This window comes from Scyliorhinus torazame, chromosome 9, assembly GCF_047496885.1.
Source record: "Scyliorhinus torazame isolate Kashiwa2021f chromosome 9, sScyTor2.1, whole genome shotgun sequence".
Lineage (NCBI taxonomy): Eukaryota > Metazoa > Chordata > Chondrichthyes > Carcharhiniformes > Scyliorhinidae > Scyliorhinus > Scyliorhinus torazame.
In genome coordinates this window covers 251,298,245-251,314,968 of record NC_092715.1, presented here as the reverse complement: position 1 = coordinate 251,314,968, position 16,724 = coordinate 251,298,245, and positions in this window count along the sequence as shown.

Below are 16,724 nucleotides of genomic sequence, written 5' to 3'. Positions count from 1 at the left end.
TTGTCTATTGTCCTTTACTACCGTCATTCTAAGCCTTATGATGCAATGTTTTGTTTTTTTTTAAATTTAGTGTACCCAATTCATTTTTTCCAATTAAGGGGCAATTAAGCGTGGCCAATTCACCTAGTCTGCACATCTTTTGGGATGTGGGGGTGAGAACCACGCAAACATGGGGAGAATGTGCAAACTCCACACGGACAGTGACCAGAGCCGGGATTGAACCTGGGACCTCGGCGCCGTGAGGCAGCTGTGCTACTCACTGTGCCACCGTGCTGCCCCTCTTATGATACAATGACCACTGTTCCCTAAATGGTGCCCCACATGGCACTGTCATGAACAATCTCCATCATTTGTGCAGAGTAAATACACCTGAACTGAAGTTCTGATAACTTTCAGTGGTGTCTTCGGCAAAGGCTCCAAACAGTGAACAATTTCATTTCTTCAACTGTTAATTTGGTTCCCTGCTCGTATCCTCACCTTGGAGTCAGAAGGCTATGGACGGGTTTCTCCATCCTGCCAGACCCGTTTTCTGGCATGGCCCGCCCCCCGCTGGCAGTGGAATTCTCCGTCCTGACAGCCAGCCAATGGGGTTTCCCACTGTGGCCACCTCCATGCCTTCAGAAAATCCGCAGGCGTGAATGCGTTGCCGGCGACACGGTGGATGTCACCGACGGAGAAACCCGTCCATGTGTTCAAACTGCAAAGTTGAGAATATGATATCATAAGAACTAGGAACAGGAGTAGGCCATCTGGCCCCTCGAGCCTGGCCTGCCATTTAATGAGATCATGGCTGATCTTTGTGGACTCAGCTCCACTCTCCGGCCCGTACACCATATCCCCCAATCCCTTTATTCTTTAGAAAGGCATCTATCTTTTTCTTAAAAACGTTTAAAGAAGGAGCCTCAACTGCTTCACTGGCAAGGAATTCCAGAGATTCACAATCCTTTGGGTGAAGAAGTTCCTCCTACACTCGTCCTAAATCTACCTCCCCTTATTTTGAGGCTATGCCCCCTAGTTCTGCTTTCCCCGACCAGTGGAAACAACCTGCCTGCATCTATCCTATCTATTCCCTTCATAATTTTATATGTCTCAATAAGATCCCCCCCCCCGCATCCTTCTAAACTCCAATGAGTACAGTCCCAGTCTACTCAACCTCTCGTCATAATCTAATCCCCTCAACTCTGGGATCAACCTAGTGAATCTCCTCTGCACTCCCTCCAGTGCCAATATGTCCTTTCTCAGGTAAGGAGACCAAAACTGAACACAATACTCCAGATGCGGCCTCACCAACACCTTATACAATTGCAGCATAACCTCACTAGTCTTGAACTCCATCCCTCTAGCAATGAAAGACAAAACTCGATTAGTCTTCTTAATCACCTGTTGCACCTGCACACCAACTTTTTGTGACTCGTGCACCAGCACACCCAGGTCTCTCTGCACAGCAGCATGTTTTAACATCTTACCGTTTAAATAATAATCCATTCTGCTGTTATTCCTCCCAAAATGGATAGCCTCACACTTGGCAACATTGAATTCCATCTGCCAGACCCTAGCCCATTCACCTAACCTATCCAAATCCTTCTGCAGACTTCCGGTATCCTCTGCACTTTTTGCTTTACCGCTCATCTTAGTGTCGTCTGCAAACTTTGACACATTGCATTTGGTCCCCAACTCCAAATCGTCTATGTAAATTGTGAACAACTGCGGGCCCAACACTGATCCTTGAGGGACCCCACTAGTTACAGGTTGCGAACCAGAGAAACACCCATTTATCCCCACTCTCTGCTTTCTGTTAGTTAACCAATCCTCTACCCATGCTACCACTTTACCCTCAATGCCATGCATCTTTAGTTTATGCAGCAACCTTTTGTGTGGCACCTTGTCAAAAGCTTTCTGGAAATCCAGATATACCACATCCATTGGCTCCCCGTTATCTACTGCACTGGTAACGTCCTCAAAAAATTCTACCAAATTAGTCAGACACGACCTAACCTTTGTGAACCCATGCTGCGTCTGCCCAATGGGACAATTTCCCTCCAGGTGCCCCGCTATTTCCTCCTTAATGATAGATTCCAGCATTGTCCCTCCAACCGAAGTTAAGCTTACCAGCCTATAATTACCCGCTTTCTGCCGACCTCCTTTTTTAAACAGTGGTGTCACGTTTGCTACTTTCCAATCCTCTGGGACTACCCCAGAGTCTAGTGAATTTTGATAAATTATCACTAGTGCGTTTACAATTTCCCTAGCCATCTCTTTTAACACTCTGGGATGCATCCCATCAGGGCCAGGAGACTTGTCTACCTTTAGCCCCATTAGCTTGCCCAATACTGCCTCCTTAGTGATTACAATCATCTCAAGGTCCTCACCTATCATATCCTTATTTCCATCAGTCACTGGCATGTTATTTGTGTCCTCCACTGTGAAGACTGACCCAAAAAACCTGTTCAGCTCCTCAGCCATTTCCCCGTCTCCTATTATTAAATCTCCCTTCTCATCTTCCAAAGGACCAATATTATCCTTAGCCACTCTTTTTTGTCTTATATATTTGTAGAAGCTTTTACTATCTGCTTTTATGTTCTGAGCAAGTTTACTTTCATAGTCTACCTTACTCTTCTTGATGGCTTTTTTAGTAGCTTTCTGTTGTCCCCTAAAGACGTCCCAGTCCTCTAGTCTCCCACTAATGTTTGCCACTTTGTATGTTTTTTCCTTCAATTTGATACTCTCCCTCACCTCCTTAGATATCCACCGTCGATTTTTCCCCTTTCTACCGTCTTTCTTTTTTGTCGGTATGAACCTTTTCTGAACACTGTGAAAGATCGCTCGGAAGGTTCTCCACTGTTCCTCAACTGCTTCACCATGAAGTCTTTGCTCCCAGTCTACCTTAGCTAGTTCCTCTCTCATCCCATCATATCGATTGACACTTCTGTGCTGGTGGAATGCTGTACTGTTGGAGGTGCCGTTTTTGAGATGGAATGTTGACCTGAGGCCCTGCCTCCCTATCCTGATGAATGGAAAAGATCTTTCAAGATGAGAATGCAGTTAAGCCGAGTATCATAGCCAACCTTCACTCTTCAACCAACGCTACGCAGACAGATTAATTGGTGTGGCAATTGTCCCTTTAAGGGCAACACAACAGAGTAAGGATTGTTGCCTTTTTTTACCTGCTATAAATGTGGCAGTCAATAAGATTGCCCTTCTTTCTTTAGATATCGATACGATATTGCTTTCAGAGTCGCCAGGTATCAAATGATACCACCACAAGGTTCAACCGGATATCGATCAAAGAGCCTGTGAAAGTGCAATTGGTCATTCAGAATCTCATAGAAACCAAAGCAAATATGCAACACAGAAGGAGGCATTTAGCCCCTCATGGCCATCTCAGTTGACAAGCAGTCTACCAGCCTGATCCCATAGGCATGTGTAACCCTGCCGGTCAGTTAGTCGTTCAAGATCATATCCAAGTATTTTTCAAATGCACTGAGAGTCTTGATCTCTTTCAGACAGTGAGTTCCAGGTTACAACAAATCCCTGGTGAAAGAAATATTGTTCTTTCATCCCCTAAACGCACCCCCCACCCCCCAAACGATTGTCTTGACTTCCTCACTTTATCTGCTGTGCGCAAAGTGCCTGCTCAGCATAGAAACAGGACTCGGCTAATCAGCACCAAGAGTCTCTTCTGCTATTGAGCTGCTTCACTGACCTGCACCTCGGCAACATTAACCCAGTTTTTCTCCAATCCTTTAACAGTTTTTGTGTATCTATCCCATCAAATCTTTTTCTAATTTTATAATTTCCCATTCCACCCGCAACATTTCTTCCCTCGGCATTGAGTGTGTTTTGTATTTATGAGGGTAAGAGGCGTTTTGTTAGAAATAGGACACGGAACACAAACCTATTTCTAACGCTTTGTTGGTCGCTGACCCGAATCCCATACAATCTGGGCATACCCAATTGGCAGTGATTCTCCCAAATTGGCCATCCTGTGGGCACAGGGTGGACTCGCTTTCCCATTAGGAATGGCCGGTGGTTGGCAGCAAGGTGGCGCAGTGGGTTAGCACTGCGGCCTCACGCCGCCGAGGTCCCAGGTTCGATCCCGGCTCTGGGTCACTGTCTGTGTGGAGTTTGCACATTCACCCCGTGTTTGCGTGGGTTTCGCCCCCACAGCCCAAAAAAAAGATGCGAAGGCTAGGTGGATTGGCCACGCTAAATTGCCCCTTAATTAGAAACAAATGAATTGGGTACACTAAATTTATTTTTAAAAAGAATGGCCGGTGTGCTCGCAAAACTGAAAAGCCTCCATTTTGGAGCGCCCCCTCGGTACATTTTAAAAGACCTCCTCATGTCCTGCCTGGAAGTACACCTACAAGGAGATCTGCTGTCATGGGTTTTCCGTAATGGACAATGGGACCTATAATGTTTGAGGTCCAAGACGATTCGCATTGCATGTCCCCGCACAACACCAGCCGAAACGGGTTGCCAACTGTAATTAAATGTATTCCTGGAGGTTTTGTCACATGACTTGCCCCCAGGCTGCAGCCAATAGTCGGCCAACGCATCCATCCTTTTAATGTACTACCTTCCTGCACCAATTGAAAAGAAAAATGACTCATTACACATTTAGACAATGATAGTCAGCTAAACAGACTTTTTTCTCCATTTTCAATACTTCAAATGATAAAAGAAAAAAAACACTCGGCCAAATTCTGCCCAATTGGCCATCTTGTGGGCAGAGTGTGGGCTCGTCTTCCAATCAGGAATGGCTGTTGTGCTCACAAAGCCAGCAGTCTTCCATTTTGAAATGCCCTCTAATGAGGTGGAGAATCCAGCGTTGTGAAGAAAATGGGATCCGCGCAGGGCGCTGACCCATTTCCGATGTTCCGGCCCCCACTGCCGGCATTGGGATCGAGGTTCGTGCGCTGCACCAGCCGGACCGGGCAGCATTTTCTCCGGGGTTGGGTGACTCTCTGGTGCTCTGGGCCGGGAATCACGTGGGCGACAACCTCTACTGACAAATGTTTCCCTGATGTGGTGGACCTCATGGTGGGCCAAGTCCCTTCAAGGAATTGCCCCCAAAGGCCATACGAGGGCCTACCACTCCTCCCCCCACAATGCAAGTCCTGCCCACCCCATGTACATCAGACCCTCCCCACTGCCCCTCCCACCAGAGATCCCTTAAATAAGGAGACACCCCCCCACAGAGATCCCCTGAATAAAGAAAGCCAGCCAGAAATCCCCTAAATAAAGTGACTCCCCAGAGACTCCCTAAATAAAGGGACCCCTAAATAATATTTAAAGCAATGCTTTAAATAAAGAGACCCCCCACAGACCCCCCCCAGAAAAGAGACCCCTGTCAGGAAGTCCTCCAGAAGAGAGACTTCTGACTAGAAGCCTCCCAGAAGAGAGACTCCTGTCAGGGAGCCCCCCAGAAGAGAGACAGCCCTCTCTAGAAGCTAGGGAGCAGTCCAGATGGCAGCAGTGAAACAAAATTGTTGCTTTAACACTCACCTGCGCAATGCACCTGCTGGCTCAGACACAGGGAGCACCTGTCAGTTCCTGAAAGAGAACACTTGTAGCTGTGTTTAAACCCCCTCAGATCTCTGATCTGCAAGTGATTCATTCATTCATTCATCCATTCATCCATTCTCTCATTCATTCATATATTCATTTATCATAGATAGAATTTACAGTGCAGAAGGAGGCCATTCGGCCCATTGAGTCTGCATCGGCTCTTGGAAAGAGCACCCTACCCAAAGTCCACACCTCCAGCCTATCCCCATACACCAGTAACCCCACCCAACACTAAGGGAAATTCTGGACACTCAGGGCAATTTAGCATGGCCAATCCACCTAACCTGCACATCTTTGGACTGTGGGAGGAAACCGGAGCACCCGGAGGAAACACACGCACACACGGGGAGAATGTGCAGACTCCGCACAGACAGTGACCCAAGCCGGGAATCGAACCTGGGACCCTGGAGCTGGGGATGACGTCAGAGCCTCTGACGCTCCCGCGCATGCGTGGACTTACGCAGGCCGGCGAAGTCCTTTCGGCCCTGTCTGGCATGGCGCCAAAGGCCTACCATGCCAGCCGGTGGAGCGGAAACCACTCTGGCGCGGGCCTAGCCCCTCAAGGCGAGGGCTTGGCCCCTAAAGGTGCAGAGATTTCCGCACCTTTGGGGCGGCCCGACGCCGGAGTGGTTCCCGCCACTCCATCACGCCGGGCCCCCCCCCCGCCCCGCTGGGTAGGGGAGAATCCCGACCCAGATTTCCTTTTTTATTGAATTCAATTTTCACCATCTGATCTGGTGGGATTGGAACCCGGGTCCCCCAGAGTATTACACAGTGTCTCTGGATTAGCAGTCCAGCGACAGTACCACTACACCACTGTGTTCCCTTGGGTGCCTTCCCTTCTCTTTGATATTAATTTTACTAGGCTGTGATTGGCAGCTTCCACACACCACAGCTGTCAGCACTGTTCCATTTATCTTCCTTCATAGACGGGTAACTCTGAAATGTTCTAAATACAATCTGCGGGATTCTCCGTTGGTGGGATCCTCCGCTTCTTGGCAGCACACCCATGCCCACAGGTTCTCCAATGGCGTGGGATGGCCACAATGGGAAACCCAATTGGCTGACTGCTGGAATGGAAGATCCCGCTGCTGGGGGGGGGTGGGGGGGGGGGTGCGCTGCGCCGGAAACTAGGGCTGGCGGGAAGGAGGACCAACAGCTCCTGGACCACTTGACACAGAATTAAGTGGTTTCCAATCACCCCCCTTCATGGTGGAGTGATTTTGAAGTGGTCAACTAGAAATTGACAGCAGTTGAGATTTGAGGAAGAAGAGAATATATTTAATTAAAATAGGAATTAGATGCTTCATATTTGAGATAAACATTAGTGGGTCTTGAGGATTTGCATTCAGTCGTCCTAAGAATTCACGGATTCAACCATCTAATCACCATCCTTTTGACCGACATGAATAGACTGCTGAGGGTACAATCTCCCCATCATATCACTAAAGAAAACGCAGATGCAACATTCCACCTGCATCCCTGTCGGAAGCAACCAACCTATAATTCCAGTTCCACAGCATGAGGATTTGAACTTAATTCTCTCCTCATCTGCTTCAAGTGGAAATCATTCCACACCCACCATGAGGCAGCTGTGTGAACTGCAATTAATCAGATGCCCCCCCCCCCACTGAGCTGGGTTAATAATCCACGAATGTTCAATCTTTGCTACTGTGACTCTGGTGAAATCAGCCGTTGTTACCTTGTCAGACTGCAAAAGACTAAAACAGAATGGCAAGATCCATATAATTACGAGTTACATGCACAGGGCATTTTGTGATTTTCACAAGAATTCCTTTTCCTCATCAAAAGAAATGGTCCAATCAAAATTACCCAAATTGGGCAATTTTCCTATTTGTACGTTCACACAGAATGCTGTGTTTTAGGTATGTTTAGCACTTTAGCTGCCACCTCAATGCATTAGGTAGTTTCAGAACTAAAGTGTCATTCAGGCATGCCACCTCCTTTGCTGAAGCCATTATAAGTGTCAGCTCACGATCATTGAAATTGCCACAAGGCCCTTTCAGGTGCCTGCAGAGAACATTAACCTTTGTTATCTACGCGGTGCTACAGCCTCAGCTGACGGGAACTTTGTTAGCCCAGGGCTAGACAGCCTGGCTGTCAGTTTGCTCCCATCGAAGATGTCATCACCGCCAAGGCTTGGCTGACAAGAGGTAGCCAAGGCTGAATGTCAACCAATGACAGAGGTTAGAGGTCTGACTCAAGGCTTCGGCGGAGTGTAATTGTACAACTCAATTCTGCTGAGGACTTACGCTTTTTTTAACACTTGCTTTTCAATGCTGCATTTAGGGCCTCTTAGCGAAATATTCCTTCATGTCATCAAGCAATTTGGCACTGTGTCAAGACGGTCTGTGAATTAATGTGTAGTGCTCTCTGAAATGCAAGAAGATCCTTGTAATTTATCGTTTATTTGTGTCAATCTCTTCATAACAATGGCAAGCAACTAAGCAATGCTTCTAACATGACAAAGGAGCCATTTATGTGAAGATGGGGGATACATTTTGTTGGTTACTAGGAGATAGTACTTACCAGGCTTGTTTCTTACACTGCATATCTTGTCCTTGCAAATAGCTTATATCTCCCGTGTGTGTTTGTTATTTGGACACTGGTTGCTTTTCTACAAGGCATATCACTCCATCATAAACCAAGGCTACTTTGAGATCCAATCTATCAACCAAAATAGCTCAGGAATTTCATGTTCCCGAAACACTCCTGAAATAAAACTCTTACTGGGCTTCCATCCCGGACAGTGAAAAAAGAATTGCAGCTCAGCTACCATAACAACAATATTGATTTTGTCTAATAGAACACACTTCTACTGCAACTTCACTGGGGGGTGAAAACAAAACATCGGTAGATAGAAACATAGAAATTAGGAGCAATAGTAGGCCATTCAGCCCTTCTGACCTGCTCTACCATCAATGTGATCATAGCTGATCCTCTATCTCATCACCATAATCCTACACTCCCCCCATATCCCTTGACACCTTTAGAGTTTAGAAATCTATCTATTTCCTACTTATACTCCTCTTATACTCCAGTTAAAAGATATTGATTGTCCAGTAGTTCGACCTGTAAGACAAATATGCAAATTTACTCAACAGATAAGTGTTGGGTGGATCTTGGCTGTGTGCGATTGTATAAAAATGGTGAGTCCAAGTCAGCAGCCTGTTTCCCACCTGCATCATAGAATCATAGAATTTACAGTGCAGAAGGAGGCCATTCGGCCCATCGAGTCTGCACCGGCCCTTGGAAAGAGCACCCTACTTAAGCCCGACACCTCCATCCTATCCCCGTAACCCAGAAACCCCACCTAACCTTTTTCGACAGTAAGGGCAATTTATCATGGCCAATCCACCTAACCGGCACCTCTTTGGACTGTGGGAGGAAACCGGAGCAGTCGGAGGAAAACCCACACAGACACGAGGAGAATGTGCAGACTCCGCACAGACAGTGATCCAAGCCGGGAATCACTGGAGCTGTGAAGCAACAGTGCTAACCACTGTGCTACCGTGCTGCCCTCTTCCCATTTTTTATTCCATTGAAATCAGTGAGGAGAGATGGGCTGCCAATTCGTGATTGCTCTTTTCACACTGGGACATTGGAGCAGACGTAAACCATTTAGTCTCTCAAGGCTATTCTGCTGCTCAATGAGATCACGGCTGATCTGTGGTTTTACTGCATATATAATCATACTCAGTGAACACCTAGGGCGCGATTCTCCGCTCCCGCGACTAAGTGTCCACGCCGTCGTGAACGCCATCGAGATTCACGACGGCGCGAAACGGCCCCGTTCTCGACTGACTCAGGGCCCGAAAATGGGCTATGGTCGGGGCCGCGATAAACTCGGGGGGTTTATCGCGAAAGCAGCGTCGTCAGCGCACCGCATAAAAGTGGCGCCGCGTCATCCGCCGCGTAACCGCCGTCACCCGCATATGCGCGGGTTGGCCGGCGCCAGCCGGCGCCAACCCGCGCATGCGCGGTTGCCGTCCTCCCCGAGGCCGCCCCGCAAGAAGATGCCGGATGGATCTTGCGGGGCACGGAGGAAAGGAGGTCCTCCTTCAGAGAGGCCGGCCCGTCGATCGGTGGGCACCGATCGCGGGCCAGACCCCTTTTGAGTCCTACCCCGGTGAAAGAACCCCCCTTGCCCCCCCCACAGGCCGCCCCCCCCCCCCAGCGTTCCCACGCTGTTCCCGCCGGCAGCGACCAAGTGTGGATGGCGCTGGCGGAAAGCCATCGATTTGGGCAGGTCGCTCGGCCCATCCGGGCCGGAGAATAGCGGGTGTAGCGGAGGATCGCCATTTTGGGTGTCCCGGCCGATTCTCCGGCCTGCGTCGTGCAGAACTCGACGGGGCCGTTCTCGCCGCTTGGGTGAATCACAGGAGGGCGTCGGACCGGCGACGCGGGGAAAAATGGCGTGCCGGGCGATTCTCCCAACCGGCGCGGGAGCAGAGAATCGCGCCCCTACTTTCTTAACATTCTTGCTGCTACATTGCACCAGTATCCAGTGACTTGTATCCCATATAGGAATGTGCAAATGTCATTGAAAAAGGGGCAGGTTTAGGAAAGGAAGGCGTCACTAAAGAGAATTGCTTTAATGTTTCTGAATCATTTTTACAGGATGCTTTATCTGAATGTTTCCCCATCGATTTCAACATTTAACTGGTGATTGGTGATGTTTATGTGGAGGATCTTTTATATTACTGAGCGGAAACCTCAATATTAACGGGAGAACAATGAGGCGAGTGGTTGACCACCTGGCTTTATTCTCCACTGACGTCCATTGGAGTGTATTCTACGTGGTCAGTCCATCACTGTTTGACCCCATCACCAACGTCTCCCTCATTTCCCCACCTCGACCCAAAATTGAGCACTCCAAAATTGAAAATTCCCCCATATATCTTTTAATTACTAATAAGAATAATAATAATCGCTTATTGTCACAAGTAGGCTTCAATGAAGTTACTGTGAAAAGCCCCTAGTCGCCACATTCTGGTGCCTGTTCGGGGAGGCCAGTACGGGATATGAGATTCCCGCTGGACGCGAAACAATTTGCGATCTTCCCAGACCCGTCCCGTTGGCGGGAACCAGGAACGAAATTCTCCATCCCGCCCCGCCACATTTCTGCCCCGACCCGCCGGCGGGATGCTCCGTTACACCGGCCGGTCAATGGGGTTTCCCATTGTGGGGGCAGCCCCACGCCGTCGGGAAACCCCCGGGCGCCGGCAAAACGGAGACTCCCGCCGGCGGAGAATGACGCCCCAGGTCTTAAGCTGATTTAAATGAATTTGAATGAATTGCAACCTCATGAATGAGGTTGAAGTCAGATGTTCCATCCTCACAAAATCTTCCCGCCCACCAGAGGGATGTAAGCGGGGCGCCAATTACTACGGTCCTTACAAGTGTGGACCAGGTGCGATGGACTGCAAGAGTGAGTACCTCTGTCCACTCCAGAGAACGCAAGGGCACAGCAGTCGCTGGCCAGGTATTGTGGTGTGTGTGGGGGAGGGGTGGGGGGGGGGGGGCATCCTTCAAGGGAGCTGGGGGTTGGGGGACTGGGGCTGCGCTGAGGGAGCCAACAGGGGTCTTCCCAGGGATGGGAGTAGTGGTGGGTCTGTGAAGCCTTGAAACCTGCTTTATTTCATGTTTAAATCCCCATAACAGGGCAGGCAGCAGTCTGTCTGTCCTCAGCTCCTCTCACAGGACAGAGTCATTCTGCATCTTGTCTCTCAGAGAAACATTTCACTCGCCTTGAAGTTTCAATGAGCTCTGTGTTTTCACTGTTGCAGTTTGCCTGATTTTATCCCTTTGTCCTTGTTTGTTTAAATTGAATTTCATGTCCCTCTGACCTTTGTGAACCTCTTGTTTACATTGAATTTCATGCTCTATTTACTCTCAAGAGCTTCCTGGATTGCACACCGTGGGACTGGCTGAACTCTTTCTTTCCCAATGGGTTTTTTCTCACTCTGCATTTTAACAGAGCTCTGTGGCTTGCTTGAAAGCTTCCTCAAATGCACATTGAGGCCTGGCTCAGAGGTCATTGTGGCCCCTGGGTGTTCGGGAACACGGAAAGACAGTGCCCTGGCACTTCTCTCTGGCGGTGTCAGGTCGGCACCGCCAAGTGATGGGGCCTGATGAGGTGGGGCCAGGGGAAGACCCTATAGGGAGACCCATTGGGAGGGCCATGATGTCAGCGATTGTTGGGAGGGGGAGGGGATTTATGTCAGCGCTCCTTGGGGGCGGGCGAGGGAATTCATGGGCGGAATTCTCCACCACCACCCCCCCCCCCCCCCCACGCCGGGTGGGAGAATCGCCGGGGCGCTGCGCGAGTCCCGCCATGCCGTCCCGGCACCCGCACGCGATTCTCCCACCCCCCCCCCCCCCAAACCGGCGCGGCGAGAATCATGACTGGCCGTTCGGAGAATCGCCGCTCGCTGTTTGTAACGGGCGAGTGGCAATTCTCCGGCCCGGATGGGCCGAGCAGCCTGCCCAACACGACAGGTTCCCACCGGCACCATTCACACCTGGTCGCTGCCGGCGGGAACAGCGCGGGAACGCTGGGGGGTGGTGGCCTGTGGGGGGGGGGGGGGGAGGGGGGTTCCTACACTGGGGGGGACTCAAAAGGGGTCTGGCCCGCAATCGGTGCCCACCGATCGGCGGGCCGGCCTCTCTGAAGGAGGACCTCCTTTCCTCCGCCGCCCCGCAAGATCCATCCAACATCTTCTTGCGGGGCGGCCGCAGGGAGGATGGCAACCGCGCATGCACGGGTTGGCGCCGGTCAACCTGCGCATCTGCGGATGACGTCATTTACACGGCGCCGGCCGTGTAATTTATGCAGCGCCACTTTTACGCAGCGCCAAGGCCCGGTGCGCGTAAATGACACGGCGCTGCTCCTAGCCCCCCGGGGGCGGGAGAATAGGGGGCTGGGAACGGCCTCCAACGCCGGAGTGAAACACTCCGATTTTCATTCCGGCGTCGGCACTTAGTCTCCCGATGGGAGAATTGCACCCCATATCAGCGATCCTTGGGGGAGAAAGCCTGAAATCATTGATGGGGGAGTCCCGGTGTCCGTGGAGGGAAGTACACACACACAGTCACAGGGCTGCAGATGAACTTGTAACAAAAAGGGAAAACATTTGTTAAACAAGAAAAGATTAACTATAATACACTACTCCTTGACCCAGCTCTACTTTTACAGATATTTACAGATTTGTCAGGAGTACATAAGATACAAAAATCTTATACTCTAGTCATAGAATTCCTCCAGTGCAGAAGGAGGCCATTCAGCCCATCGAGCCTGCACCGACTCGCTGAAAGAGCACCCTCGCCAAACCCACTGCCTTGCCCTCTCCCAATAACCCCTTAACCGAACCTACACTTCCCTGGACACTAAAGGCAATTCAGCATTTCCAATCAACCTAACCTGCACATCTTTAGACTGTGGGAGGAAACCGGAGCACCCGGAGGAATCCCACGCAGACATGGCGAGAAGGTGCAAACTCCACACAGTCACTCCAGGTCGGAATTGAACCCGGGTCCCTGGTGCTGTGAGGCAGCAGTGCTAACCACTGTGCCACCAGGCTGTGTTCTCAGTAAGAGCAGAGCCCGTATAAACCAATAGGCAAACTATGTCAAACTGTGTTAGACACACCACATTCTGAAACCAAACAACTTCTGTGGATTTTGCATCAAATCCCCTCAGATGCTGGTTACACCTGTGAGCCATCTTGTCTTACTGGAGCATGAGCTTTCACAAACTCCACTCTTGATGAACATGTTTTGGAATCTTTTCCCAACCAATGCTTATTCTCAATGCCAGAAATCCAGCTCCAGGATTTTATCCTCTCCCTTCGTTCTTCCTCTGCCCTGGAACACTCTTTGCATTCAAACTTCCACACAAGCCCTCAGGTGCGTTTCCATGTCAACAATTCGTCACCTAGCCGATAATAATTCTGGTTCCTGCAGCTATCTCTTTAATTCAGAGCCCTTTCTCTGCTTTTGACTTGAATTCCTCTGAACAGGACCTTGTTTAAATTCTTGGTTCTTCCCTTTTCACGTCACACTCTTCCTGGAACTCCCTATCATCTCATTCCATTGTTTCTGGAATGTTCTTTGTTCTTTTGGGAAATCTGCGCTCTGCAGTTCCCTTGTCCTTGTGTCCAGCTCATCCTGGCACTAGCTTGCAACTAACTCAAAAGCTCTTGCTGTCTTAGTGTGGCCTTCAGTTGCTAAGCAACAGTCTAGTTTTCCTTTAAACCTTGTTTGCTTTAACATTGTAAACCCTCATTACAATGCAGGCATCTGAACCAAACTGAAGTTATTAACTCTTTCCAATACAGAAACACAAAACTAAGCTTACTTTAAGCAATACCATGGGCGGAATTCTCCGCAATCGGCGCGATGTCCGCCGACCGGCGCCAAAAACGGCGCGAATCAGTCCGGCATCGCGCCGCCCCAAAGGTGCGGAATCCTCCACATCTTGAGCGGCCGAGCCCTAACCTTGAGGGGCTAGGCCCGCGCCGGACTGATTTCCGCCCTGCCAGCTGGCGGAAAAGGCCTTTGGTGCCCCGCCAGCTGCCGCGAAACTGACTTTGCCGGGTGGCGCAGGCACGGGAGCGTCAGCGGCCGCTCACGGCATCCCCGCACATGCGCAGTGGAGGGGGTCTCTTCCGCCTCCACCATGGTGGAGACCATGGCGAAGGCGGAAGGAAAAGAGTGCCCCCACGGCACAGGCCCGCCCGCGGATCGGTGGGCCCTGATCGCGGGCCAGGCCACCGTGGGGGCACCCCCCGGGGCCAGATCACCCCGCGCCCCCCCCCAGGACCCCGGAGCCCACCCACGGCGCCTTGTCTCGCTGGTAAGAGACGTGGTTTAATCCACGCCGGCGGGGCAGGCATTCCTGCAGCGAGACTTCGGCCCGTCTGGGCCGAAGAATCGCCGGGGGGGCCCGCCAACGATTCCCATCACCCATCTCTCTCTCTCTCACACATACACAAACATGCACCCCCGTCTCTAACACACACACTCACCCACTCTCTCACACATGCGCACATACACCCCTCCCTCACACACATACATATTCACCCCTCTCTCTCACACACACCCTCCTCCCTCTCTCTCACACAGATGCATACGACCGGATTTAGTCCGGCCTCCGAACATTGACACTTCAGGTAACCAATGCCAGGCTTCAAATGCGTTGGCCAAAAGGGCAGTACAAACATTCAAGATCGGGGCGAAGAAACAATGGTGCGGCTCCTGGGAGACCCGATTGGCTTGGTTTCTGTTTTGTTACTGCACAAGCCTGCATGCCACAACGGGGGTCGCACCAGTCGAGTTGCTCATGGGTCGCCGCCTCCGACCCTGCTTAAGTCTCGTCATCCCGGATATTGGCGGGATGGTCCGCCGTACTCAAGACAGAACCGAGGCGGGCGCAGGCTGAGGGATACCCTTGTGCACATTCGCACCTGGAGATTTGGTGCATGTCTGAAATTTTGGCGAAGGGGTCACGTGGATCTCGGGCTTTGTGTTGTCCCAAACCAGGCAAGCCTTGTACCAAGTGTGCACGCAGGGCCACGAGTACAATCGGCATGTGGACCACCTCCGCAGCCACATGTCAGACCTGCCAGCCGCTGTTCCGGAGGCCCCAGTTCTACCCTGTCTGCCACCTTTGTTGCCACCACTGTCACCACCACCGCCCCGGCACTACCAACCATTGAGTGTCCGGGCATCAGGTTTGAGGACGCCACGCTGTCAGACGAAGATCCAATTCTGAATCGGACATGGTCATCCTGCCGCCGCTGGAGACAGCCATGCCAAGGTCCGATGCCATGCCAACCGCACCAACCACGCCCAGATGTTCTTCATGAAAACGCTGGTCCCCAGTCTGGTATATGCCTCCAGATCCCATGCGGACAATGCCTGAGTGCCGTCCTCGGGCGAAGAGAAAGAGGGGTCCTGCGCGCCAGTCCATGGACGTGGGCGTTACCCCAGATTTGGGGAGGGGAGTGTTGTATTGCTAATAAAGCTTTATCCAGTATTTTCTACCTGCCGTTTATGTGTGCTACTTTATGTGGATTCAACAATGACCTTTGAAATACAGAGAGACTGAGTCAAGGCTTCGCCAAACCTCGGAATATTTCCACAATTCAATGAACCCATCACTCACAATAGTAGGTTCTGTGCTACTCTACTTCGTAGGACAACTTATAGGAGTCCCCAGTAGAAAGGGAATGATTGATCGTGGGTTAGGGGAGCGTTAATTGGTTAGAGGTGGGGCTTTCACCTGTCATTTGGGTGGAATTCTCACCACAGACTGCCCCCAGCCAATCTGATTGGCTGGCAGACCTGTAATCCCAGCAGCACCAATGGTGAGGACCAAAACTACAATAAGTCGCCAGATTCTCAGTGATAGAGATCAGCGCCTGGTCAGTGTGGGGGGGGAGGTCTCATAATGTGAAGAGGAGTGAGGCCCAGGCAAGTGCGGAAAGATGTGGTAAAGGTCCAGGTGAAGAGGCCAGAGGAAGGAAGAACTCACGGGGCAGCAGAACCTGTTTAGACAGGGTGGGGAGGGGAGTGTTGCCCAATGTGATGAGGGAGGTGTTCTTCTCCAACTTTCCACTCAAGGCCCAAGTGGTCTGACTTGCTGAGCTTCCTTCCTGCCCCTGAAATCCTCCTAACAGCCTCAAAATGGAGGCTGTCATGATTTTCAAACACACATCACAACACACACATCATGATAGACAGACCAACAGACCAATTAGCACACATAACACGACAGCCAATCACAGACAAGAGCAGACACAGTATAAGACAGGAAACACGACACCTGCTGGCCAGTCCATCTGGAGATAGGACAAGGCCAGGACCTCATTAACAAGACACTCACACAGTCACCACGTGCTGAGTACCAAGACAGATGTGTAAATAACTAGTTGGAATAAAACTGCGTTGTACCAATCGCAACCGTGTTGGTTCATCTGTACCTCAGAGCACCCAACACCACAGAGGCCAGGAGAGGAATGGTCCTTCGGTGGTCAATAATTGGTAAATTAAGCACCTCAATTGGGGAGAAAGCGGGTGGGGCACCATAGGCCTCACCCACCCCTCGTGATATTGCAGACATGATGTGG